This window comes from Siniperca chuatsi, linkage group LG16 (assembly GCF_020085105.1).
Source record: "Siniperca chuatsi isolate FFG_IHB_CAS linkage group LG16, ASM2008510v1, whole genome shotgun sequence".
In the NCBI taxonomy this organism is placed as follows: domain Eukaryota; kingdom Metazoa; phylum Chordata; class Actinopteri; order Centrarchiformes; family Sinipercidae; genus Siniperca; species Siniperca chuatsi.
This window is the reverse complement of record NC_058057.1, coordinates 10,549,132-10,560,297: the sequence shown is the minus strand read 5'-3', so window position 1 is coordinate 10,560,297 and position 11,166 is coordinate 10,549,132. Positions and strand designations below refer to the sequence as shown.

The 11,166-nt window shown below is 42.1% G+C and overlaps 1 protein-coding gene across 1 annotated transcript in view; it reads left to right on the top strand.

The window, feature by feature from the left end:
- Window positions 1-1,803: 1,803 nt before the first annotated feature.
- The window catches only part of pak5 (p21 protein (Cdc42/Rac)-activated kinase 5), a 69,349-nt gene continuing 59,986 nt past the window's right edge, over window positions 1,804-11,166 (top strand). The window contains exon 1 of the mRNA XM_044170241.1: window positions 1,804-1,952. The gene's annotated coding sequence lies outside the window, so the exon portion shown is untranslated. The remainder of the gene's footprint in view (window positions 1,953-11,166) is intronic.

The following is an 11,166-nucleotide window of genomic DNA, read 5'->3' as shown; positions in this document are numbered from 1 at the left end:
CCCAAAAGGAACTTTGAAGGAACTTTTAAATGACACCTTTAAGCGTGACTATTTTGTTTCTCAAAGATATATTTTGTAGGAAGTATCACTTCACATCTCTTCTGTATCCCACAAACATTTCTAAAAATGTAGCATGCTTCATCTCGGAGAGGTAAAAAGATTCACAATCACATTACAGTACATTGAGCCCACTTACGAAAATGCATCACTAAGCTTCCCCACCTTCCCCCCATCTGGCTATATGAGAGGGATAGATGTGGCTGTCCATAAAGCCCATAATAAGTGTAGCACAGCCTGGAATAGTCCTGAGCTGAAGGGGTGTTCCCACTGCTTACAGTCTGGGCTCACATTTCCCAAGGGGATTTATGGGTGGTAGGGAGGCCGCATGGGAGACAGAGCAGGCGAGGACAGTATCATCACAAGAGGACTAATCATTGGAGCAAGGAAAGGATCTAGTAGTGAGGAAGAGTGTGTCTGTTTGCAAAGTGCATGTCTACTTTTGCAAACACCCATCTATGCTGGTTCAATATGTTGCACATATGTGCAGTGAGAGCAGGAATGCATTTCTGATTCCTTCTGTACAGGTGAGACGAGGTGAGTTTTAAAGTCTCCACCTGTATGGCCAGCTGGTAAAAGAGAGAAGGGAAGATGTATCCTTGCAAGCCAAGTCAACTGGTGAGATTTATCGGGCTGATGGGCTTAAGGGAAGGACATGTGGGAGCAGCTCCCTCATTGATCCCTATGTTTAATAACAACACAAAGAGCTAGACCTTGGCATAATAATGGATACTCAGCTCACTGCCTCCTCTCTCATTCTTTCCCTCAGTTAACCAGACAGTCAGAAATAAGGACTTTCCTGTCACAGCGGGAGAAATTGACTCGTGCCCTCGCACATTCACTTACTGTAGTCTGGGAAAGAGCCCTGTGCTACAAACAGCACCTCAGAAACAGAGATGGGAGATCAATGAGGGCTGTGACACTGTCAGAGCTGGCAGAGGCTGTCGCACTGTGTGTATCCCCGATGCTCTGGGGGCTACAGCCTGTCTGGCTTCACTTGAGAAACACTTACATGTATACTCATGCCTAACATACTCTTCAGAAGCAGAAAAATGACAACTTGATGCAGTAATGCACTTAAAAGGATGTGTGTGCTCAGTTTTTGTCTGAAGCAACAGATCAGTTAAATATCAAGCCTTAGCAACTAAAATATTTCAAATATTGCAAATAAATTAAAGTTTTTAATCTTGAGTCCCTGTCTTGAAGAGTGTATCTGTCAGCTGTAAGACCTCTGAGCTTACATGCTGCAAATTGTTAAATCTCTGTGTTTAATCAAATTACCACAAAGCAAATCTGGAGCCAGATAGGAGAAGGAGAGGCGGGTGGCACCCTGCAGCTTATTTTTGCCCCTGGGGGCCTTGCAGGTCAATCCAGCCATGTATAAATGAATACACGTTTGCTTTTGTACAACTACCACATGGGCTGGCTAAGGAAGTCCTGAAAGGCAAGTGAGAAAAAAAAAATCTGGTGATCCATTTTCTAAGTCTGTTTCCTCTCCTGTGTTCATGTCATAGGAACAAGTGAAAAAAAAAAATCTTTCTAAGTTCCTTACCATTTTTTTTTCATCTGTATAACAGGTGGGGGGGGGGTCTTTATTACAAACGTAGGTGTGGATCTAATTGAGGTACAGTACGCCGAGGTGACTGTCCCTGCTCTGCTGCACAGGTGCTCTACATATCCAGAGCGCTCTCCGCCCTCTCCGCCGCCACAAACGGTGCTCATTCGCTCTCCCCAACAGCCCGGATGTAGCGCACAGGACCGCACAGTCCTCCTCTCACTGATAATAACATGGCGCTGGCACACACATAACGGTGCCCACCATAATAATAATATCCACAATAAAAGACCAAAATAAGTCACGGGACATGTGAGCTCTTCGACCCCAAGACAAGCAGGTAGGTGCAGAGCGTTTTCTTCGAACAACGCGCTTTGACGATGCGATTTGGTGAAAATGTGCCCTGCTTCACTTGCAGGGAGCAAAAAAAAAAAATATAAATAAATAAAAAAGGCGCTCTGGGAAGGCGAAATGCATGTCCAAGGGTTTCGTATGTGTCTCTGTCTCTGTGTCCGCGGGTTTAATGCCTCACACTGAAACAGCACTGTCATTCAAGGCAGGTTTGTGTCGCTGCTTACGATGCATCCGTGCACAAATAAATCTGTCATTTTGTAGTGCATGTGTTGTCATGGCTGTGAGGCTCTCTGTGCGTCGACCGCTGTCCTTGGTATTGAACTGGGTGGGCATCACACCTATGCATGTTGCGAATAGATTCTGAAGGCCAGTTTACGCCTGGTTTTCTTAGATGCTGTCATTGTTACTCAAACGACGAGGAATTGTTGTCGATGGTTAGTGGTCGAAGGAAAACCCACTGTAATGCACCTACAGCCTTATAATCTAGCAGGGGCTCACAGTGTGTGAATGGTGTTCAGTGGTGAGTTCATAGCCTTTTGGCTCTCATGTTGTTATATTTCTTTCTTTATTTATTTTTTTTACCCTGACAGCATCTCTTTTATTGCAGCACTTCTCTTTATTTAGCGCTCTGCTATATGACAGTGATGATGACAGTGCAAGACATGAATTTGCACTGCCCATGGTTTTTTTTTTTTTTTTTTCTTGCAGCCAGCAAGAGTTTGTGTGTGCTCAGGAAAATGTAGGCCAGGTAAGGGGAGGAACAGATGGCTTGTTTTCAAGTTTAGTGTGGCTTTCGGATTAGAATGTGTAGACGAAAATTAAAAGTGGTGGCTAGGCCCTCTGAGCTGGGGTTCCCCTCCTAAGCTCATAATCGCCCTAACAGCAACACTATTAATAGGGGTAATAATAACATGTAGCACAAAACCCCTAAAGCTGTCAGGATGTCTATATTTTGCCCTAGAACGTGGATCATAGACCAATGTCGCTTACTAGTGTTAGGCCTATGTGCCTAGGAGATACAGTGGATGCAGTTTGCAGTATTTTCCTATTTGGCAGGATTGTAAGTATAAAGGGAGCTAACTATGACCTCCAGTCAACAACCATCCTAATGCAAAGTAATGGGGCTGAAACAATTAGCCCAACAATTAGCTGGAAAATGAATCGACAACTATTCTGATAATCAAAGTCTTTTTTTTTTCCTAGCAAAAAAGCCAAACATAGATCTTGCTTCTCTAATGTGAGGAGGAGGATTCGCTGCCTGCCTTAGCCATGTGTGATAGTAGCTGAATATCTTTGGATTTGGGTTCAAAACAAGACATTTGAGGATGTCGCCTCGTGCTTTAGGAAATTGTGATGGGCATTTGACAAACGATTAATCAATTACAGGCTGGATAATCAAATCTGGGGTAGTATTTCAGCAGTTTGCATTTATTCACCATTGAATCGATTAAGGCAGCAGTTGGCCATTTTGGTCCGGCACTGCCGACAAATATGTGGCATTTAATTTGCAGACTAATGGATAATGAAAGTAATAAATCAGTTGCAGCCCTACAAACAACCAAAATGTGTCAATTACAGTACATGGTATTTTCATAGAAACAATAATGCATGCCTTTTTTCAAGACTCTATTGTCATACTATAACTTATGATATCAGTTTATATACAATAAATATACATCATAAAAGCCTAAAATGTTGTTAAACTCTATTTTGCAGAAAACTATGGGTAAACTGACCTTAGGAGGTATTACCTTCCTAAATCGCTGCACTTTGGCCTCTATTCTAATGCCCTTTAGCCTTTCTGATTAAAAGAACCAAAATAGACATTATTAAACTGTTTTCACAGGCTGTGCAGGACTTCTTGTGACTAGTACGCTGATCTTCATGTGTAAAATTAGATGAGTGCCCCTTTAAATATCATTGATGACGGTGTACAGTCTCTCAACCCATCTACATCCTCTTGTCCAGATCACATGTCAAGGTGAGATTAGATAAAAGGTTGTCTTTGTTTGTCCTTTAGAGATGTTGGGATGTGTGTCCTTTTAAAAATCGGAAGAAACCTTCCAAGCTGAGTCAATGTGTTGGTTTGTGTACCGCTTGCTTGCACACTCCCTGGTTATCCACTCTGTAATGTATTCAGTGGCAGCACCGAGCACAACAGCTTTACATAATGATCAAAGCTTGAGGGATGCCAGAGCATGGCTTCAGCCTGCAGTAATAATAATAATAACCTTTGAAGTTATCACAATCCCACAACCTCATTCCCTTCATATTCTGCTTCTCTCTTTCTGTTTCTCATTCTCTCTCAACCTTGCGCACTCACAAACACACACACACACACACACACACACACACACACATGCACAGATCCACTCGAAGGTCCTCTCCTGTTTAATGTTTCAGGATACGGGGTGGGTACTTAAAAGAGGATAGCGATAATGAACACATGACTAACTATTTTAGTCTGCTCTCGCTGTCTATGAGGAGGCAGCCTTCGTTGCTTGCACAAATTCACAATTATATAAGAGTCAGAGGGAGTCATCATCATTGAACAATTTGACCAGAAGAAGAAAATCTAGCACTCCTTTGCTATGCACACCGTATTATGTCTTCTCTATTGGTGCTACTTCCTCAACCTTCAAGACTGTGCCACTGGCCAACATCTCTATCACTCTCTATGTGGTTAAATAGTGTTTGAAATGCAAGGGTGGGAATGTGTTATCTGTAATTGAAGCGTCCGATTCAGCCCTCTATTTATAAAGGGGCCTCTCGAAAGACTCATTGGCCATTTTAACCAACCAAGACTCTGGCGGACTTGCGGCGGTCGATCTTGCTAATCAAGAAGCAGAGTGAGGGAGCATGCAAACAAGGTTTTGGGTGGAGGAGAGGAAAGATGAAGAGAGAAGTAAAGAGGGGGAGGACGACGGCGGAATAGATGAGACGTGAGAAGAAAAGTTATGAGAGGAGGGTACACAAGAGGGAGAGCAGGACAGGTGACCATAGGAGAGGGGGACGAGGATAGAGAGGTAAGCTGCAGCCCAGAGGTAGAGGTGGTTTGACAGACGGGGAGCATGAAAGGAAAATACAGATGGGTAAAGTATTGGGATTAAAAAAAGGGGATAAATGGGGGAGTGAAGAATGAAGATGAGGGGAAAAGAAGGGGGGGTAAGAGGATCAGAAGGCCAGAGACTAGTGAAAAGAGAAGACAGGAGTGCCTGTCTATCAATGTGTCTGTGTAGGGGGTCTTGCTTTCTCTCAGTCTGTCGCTTCTGCTCATTTCAGCTGCAACCGAGCAGTCTGTCTGAATGCCAGACTCATATTCAGATGTCAGCACTTTTGTCCCAGGTTATTGCATTTTGCTGTTTTTGTCCCCGGATTAAAAAAAAATAAAGCTTCCCTTGTGTTTTCTGCACGACTTGGCATGTCAGTAACAAAATGAGGTGTGTGTTTGTGTCTGTGTGTGTGCGTGTGTGTGAGAGAGAGGGAGGAAGACAGGGAGAGATCGAGCGTATCAAAGAGACATTATGACAGCGGAGGAGAGGTGAACATAAAGCAATTTAGAGAGATATAGGATGATGTGATGCGTGTGTGCATCTTCATGTTAGAGTCTTTCCAAGCTGTAGAATGGATAAATTCCACTATACGCTACCACAATTTACATGTTACATATAATAGTAAATGGTACAGGCGTTGCATCATGTCTTTACAATGAAACATTACAAATCAAAGTAGATCTGCACATCTGGTGTTGTCTGACATTCAGCAACCCAGTTAAAGTGCTGTTTGTCATGGATCTAAAAAGTTGGACTGACAGTCTTTGAGCTGTGTTATGTCTGTCCTTTCTCAGGCAGAGAACACACACTCACACACACACACACGCACAGAAAGAGTTAACCTAGATACTCCCATAGCATCAGATTTAGTAGAAGAGACACAGTTCACGATAACTCCTGTACAGTTTTCTCAGTCTAACTTGTGTGTGTCTGTGCTCAATGAGGCTGTTCTACTTCCTTCCCAATTCCCCTCTTATATGAAAGGCTGGAAAGGCCTGACTAGCTCTGTGCTGGATGTCTGTGTGTGTGTGTGTGTGTGTGTGTGTGTGTGTGTGTGTGCTGTTGGTCATGGGGCTAAGGCATCAGAGGGCACTGATGAAGAGGCCCAGTGAAGCTTGAATACCCAGCGATGCCCTCAGGCTACTGAGTGCTGCATCTGCCTCTGTTGCTGCCCAACACAGAGCTGGCCCTTACAGCTCTGTCACCCACCCTCCGGGCTGAAGGAGTTACGCTATTTCTGGGGAGGTGTGTGCGTGCGTGTGTGTATGAGCGGTGGTACGTGTTTGTGAAGTGCCTCAGCTTCCCTGTATGTTGGCAAAAAAGGAGGGTGATTCTGCATGGTTCTAGGTGTGCAATAGAGGCCTAAATTTGTTGCAAACTTGTGTGTGTTTTCAAGCATTTCCTGTGTCTGTGTGTGTGCATGTACTGTAACAGTAAACTGCTGTGGTAACCAGTTTGAGCCTAATTCCAGTTTAATTGCTATTAAAGTGATACCTGTTTAGAATGGGCAGCCTTAGAAAGCCAATTGCTGTGTCTGCACCCTTCCCCCAAAGCACTTTTTGAAACTGTGCTTTAGGACCATGAATGGGCCAAGTTTTCCTCATCTGTATCAATAAAAAAAAACAATATTTCATATCCACTATTTTACAGAGGCTGCCCTTTAAGGACAGTCCATATAGAAATAAAGAGGCAGACTGGGAGTACAGTTAGTTCCTCCAACATATAAACTCTTGTATTAAAATGAGAATGAGAAGTAATCTGAACTTTTAAGGCAATGAATGACTAAAAGCACAAAAGTTTCAATCTGGTTCCTACCTTGTTATATCCCTAATTCTCAACTTGATTTTGACTTGACATGACTCTTCTTTTGGTTGAACTCTTAAGTGTAATCCGCACACAGACCTGCTTGTCACTGCGGCTTAAAAGGCAGTTTTGCTGCAGTGTCAGAAGTCCAGTTAAACACCAGAAGTTGCATAGCAAACCATCATAAACACAACTCATAACCTGAAGCAGCAGCAGGAGTTGCTGCTATGCACAACTAAATGCTGTTGGCAGTCTATTGCACGCTTTGTCTGTGAGATCCCTCTCTATAATTACTTACTTCTTTTGTTACTCCTGGCAGTCTCTTCTACCTACCTTGAATACCGCAGGCTTCCAGATGGACCCCAGACTTCTACAAAGCTTGTCGACAGTGTGGCTGCACCTCATCTCATATGAAGTGTGAAAAAGACATTTTGCTCATTTCTATGGCCTAATGCAGCACACTGACAGTGATTTTGCAATGGAGTGTGAGATAAGTGAGATTGTAGCTTGTAATGTATTCATTAGGTCAACTTTAATAACAGGGTTATTGTTCTACAGTGAAGATCAGTTCAATGTATTTTATGATGTTTTAATGTTTAATGTATTTACACAATGTACTGTTGAAAGGACAAGGCTCACACCTGGTATATCACTCTATAGGGTTCTTAAACATCTTAATTGCTGCACATGTGCATATTTGTAATAGCAGGACCCAGTTCAGGATTACAACAAATCTCAATAAGTCTCATTTATTTAAATTCTCCTCTGGGTGTATTCTATTCTTATAGATGCAAAGACAACCATCTAGGGGTGAATACTTGGACTTAAACATTAGTGCAAATGTAGACACTCATCAGATTTCATCCTACTCAGTGATCACAGAGGAAATAGGAAGGAAGGGAAGAAGAAGCAATGGTAAGAAACAGAGTAAAGTATGCTGAAGGGGTCCTTGAAGTCTCTCAACGCTCTCCATCATATTGCCAGCCAGTATAGCTTTCATAACAATTGTCAGAAAGCTCTTGCTGTTTTGTTCTGTGATTCAATATCAGTCAGGTGGAATTTCATCAAAGCAGACTTGAATAAGGACATTCATTATGGCTCAGCTTGATTCATTACCAACCCCCAGCTCCCACACCCCCATGGGGAGACTTCAAAAGAAACTGAGAGGTTGAAGATGCAGGCTGCTTTCGCATGGAGGCTTACATCATAGCATCCTCTCCACCATCCACACTGTATCCACCATCTGAGAGGTATTTATGAAACAGTGTGAAACAGTATCCCAAACCTGACCATTGTGTATTTGAACCAATTGCATCTGCATCTGACCTTTAAACCCTCTCACTCAAACATACAGTAGTTTCATTTGAGTATAAATGACTGTTCGCTAAGTCCTGCCTCCCTTACTTACTGTTGATACCCCTGTCAAGCTTTGAGACAGTGGTAGACAAAAGCAGACTTTTCATTTCTAAAAAGCAACCATTGATTTTGTTGGTTGAAATGACAACTGTCACTGTCAGATTTTAACAGCTGTACCCATCTAGCTAGCTAGCAAATTAAGCTAATGTTAGCATTAGTAGGCTGAAAATGCTGTCTCTCGCTGATTTTTTAATGTTTCCAGCTAACTCATGTTATACAAACATGATATTGTGCTAAAAGACTGAAGCTAAAACCAGCTGATGATACATATAGAAGACATGGAAAGAAACAGCATTGTTCTCATATCACAGTGTAGAGCTAAGTAGTGCTAGTATTGTAAATATACTGAGGAAAAATGTAATATCAAACTACGACTGAAACCTTTTCTACGATGGAACACTCCTGGACGAATGAGGGACTACACCGTCGTAATATCACAATGTTATTTCTTTAACGTAACCTTGTGTAGCTTCTTAGCTTAAATACTTGTTCATATTTTCAGTATGTTTTCACTTTTACCATTACAAGAAAAGGTGGAGGAGTAACCAATGTGTTTGGCAAACATAATGCTGTCTTGGATAACGAGTTTGGCTAGGGTTGCTGGAGTGTAAACTAATACAATAATGTGCAGAACAGAACCGCTAATATTAGCCTAAACTCTGATAGCATCCATGATTAGCTTTTTTAATGTTGACCGTTTTACTCCATTAGGTTTTACTCCTTGGCTTTAAAAGTAACACTGGGTTTTAAGCTTGTTAGCCGGACATGCTAACGATTGCAGCTTTGATTGGAACAGATTAACACACTTGTAATCCATTTCTTACACTCATTATCTTATGTCTGGTTTTGGAAAGGTTAAAAAAAGACACCACCCTCCAAACTCTGCAAAGGCGGTGTATAGCTCTTACTACAGCCCCATGCACACCACTTCAACATGTGGAGAAATCAAAAGAATGATGGTCGCTGAGCTGATTGGATAATCGCTGTCCAGGGGAGGGATTTAGAGAATAGTCAATAAGACTAAAGCTCACTAATAGTAAGGTCTGATTTAAATAAACATTACACCATAATTAATCAAAGCCACTGAGCTTAAACTGGACAACTGTATTCTCCTATTGACCAGCAAGTGCTTGGAATCTCATTTGTTCTTCCAAATGAGTGAAATTCATTCAATCAGCATTACAGAAGACACATAGCATCCTGTTTCTAAGCTAATTATACAGAATAGATGACTTTCTGATTGGACGCAGTCAGCTGACAATGATTTATATGAGCCAAGATATTCTAATCTATCCTAACATTTGGTTTGTGGCGCTATAAAAATGGCTCCATTCAGTTCCCATAGTCAATTTTGCAATCAAGATTCCTGCCATGCTTTCGGTCAACACAGTGGATGTGTTCATGTGTCAGCCGATGTGGCATTGTAAACACAAACATGTTTTACTGGACAACTGTGTCGAAACAGTATTGACACTGGCGTTCTGAGATAAAGATGTTATGGCTTGTGGGAATCTCCTGTGGAGCTCCACTTCTTTTCTCACTGTCTCTCCTTCTTCCCTCCTCTTTTTTGTGACTATGTAGTATGTTATTTCTCATCCCTCATCAGTCGAAAACAGCAATCCGGCCTAAATTTAGCACTGCTTGGAAACTTTACCATCACATGTTATTAGTGTCTGTGATGTGATGTCTTGATATGGCCTTCAGCCGGGAACCCAACACAACTTGGGGCATTAAAAAAAGTCCCTCATTATCCTCTCATGTCATCTTCTGTGCGTGTCTTTGTCAGTGTGTAAATTGCATTTTTAGCCTGCTTCTTGCATGAGAGCACACACAGACATGTGAGAGCACATATGCAGCCAGACTCATACATGCTGTATGTGTGCATGAATGCACTCACATGAATACTCGCATAACCCTAACCAGCCACACACGCACATACACACACACACACACACACACACACACACAAAAATATACACATATTAAGGCGGGCAGCTAATGACGTAGCGTAAGACAGAGCACACAGATGCGCTGGCTGAATAGATTAAAGCATTCATCCAATGACACAGCTGTGCTCTCTTTGATGCCTGGGCATGAAACTGCAGGAAATTACAACAAAAGAGGGATGCAGAGACTTAGCTGATATAAAAAAAAAGAGATCCACTCTGACGTGTATGGCATGTTAACACTGTGTAACTTGTCAGAGCAGCAGCTGCAGGCTAATGCTCATCTTGTGTGCCCATTAGATTGATTGATATATTTCTCTATTTGTGGAGTACTTGTAATGCTATAAGACAATAAGACTATAAGACATCTTGAACTATTTGTTATTATGTAATTACTGGCCAACTATTCACAATTTACAAATACATTATGCACATTGCAGTCTAAAAGCAAGCAAGATTGTGCAGATGAACTGGTGTCTATATGTACAGGAAGCAGCAGTTACATTCTCCTGTGTTTGGACTGACTTGCTAATTCGTAGCTGAGTTAAATGTAGCTATCTATTAGTGTAAGGAAAGGCTAAATGTGCAGCATGTTAGCTGTATGTACTCCATGGGGGTTTGTTGTGTGCCTGCTTGCCAGGCTGTTTTTTCGGAGGAGCTCTGGCAGCCTTGTAGGGTTCTGGTTGTGCAGCATTCACAGCGCTGCCAGCCTAGCGCTAATTAAACCAGGCACGAGTTTCTTTTAAACCCCCCGTGTGTTTAAGAAGAAAAAAGACTCCCTAAGTCAGCTGTGAGACGCAGGAAGAAGAGAAGGAAGCCGCGTGCAGCTGAAATATAAATAGGCTGCACATCTTTGTTTGTTGTGAGTTTTACTGCAACAGAGCAAACAAAATGGTGGATCCCTCTAATGGCAACAGTTAAGCCCAGATTTCTAATTGGTTAACAAAGGGATCATGTAATTCTAAAGTGATTATCCTTGAAT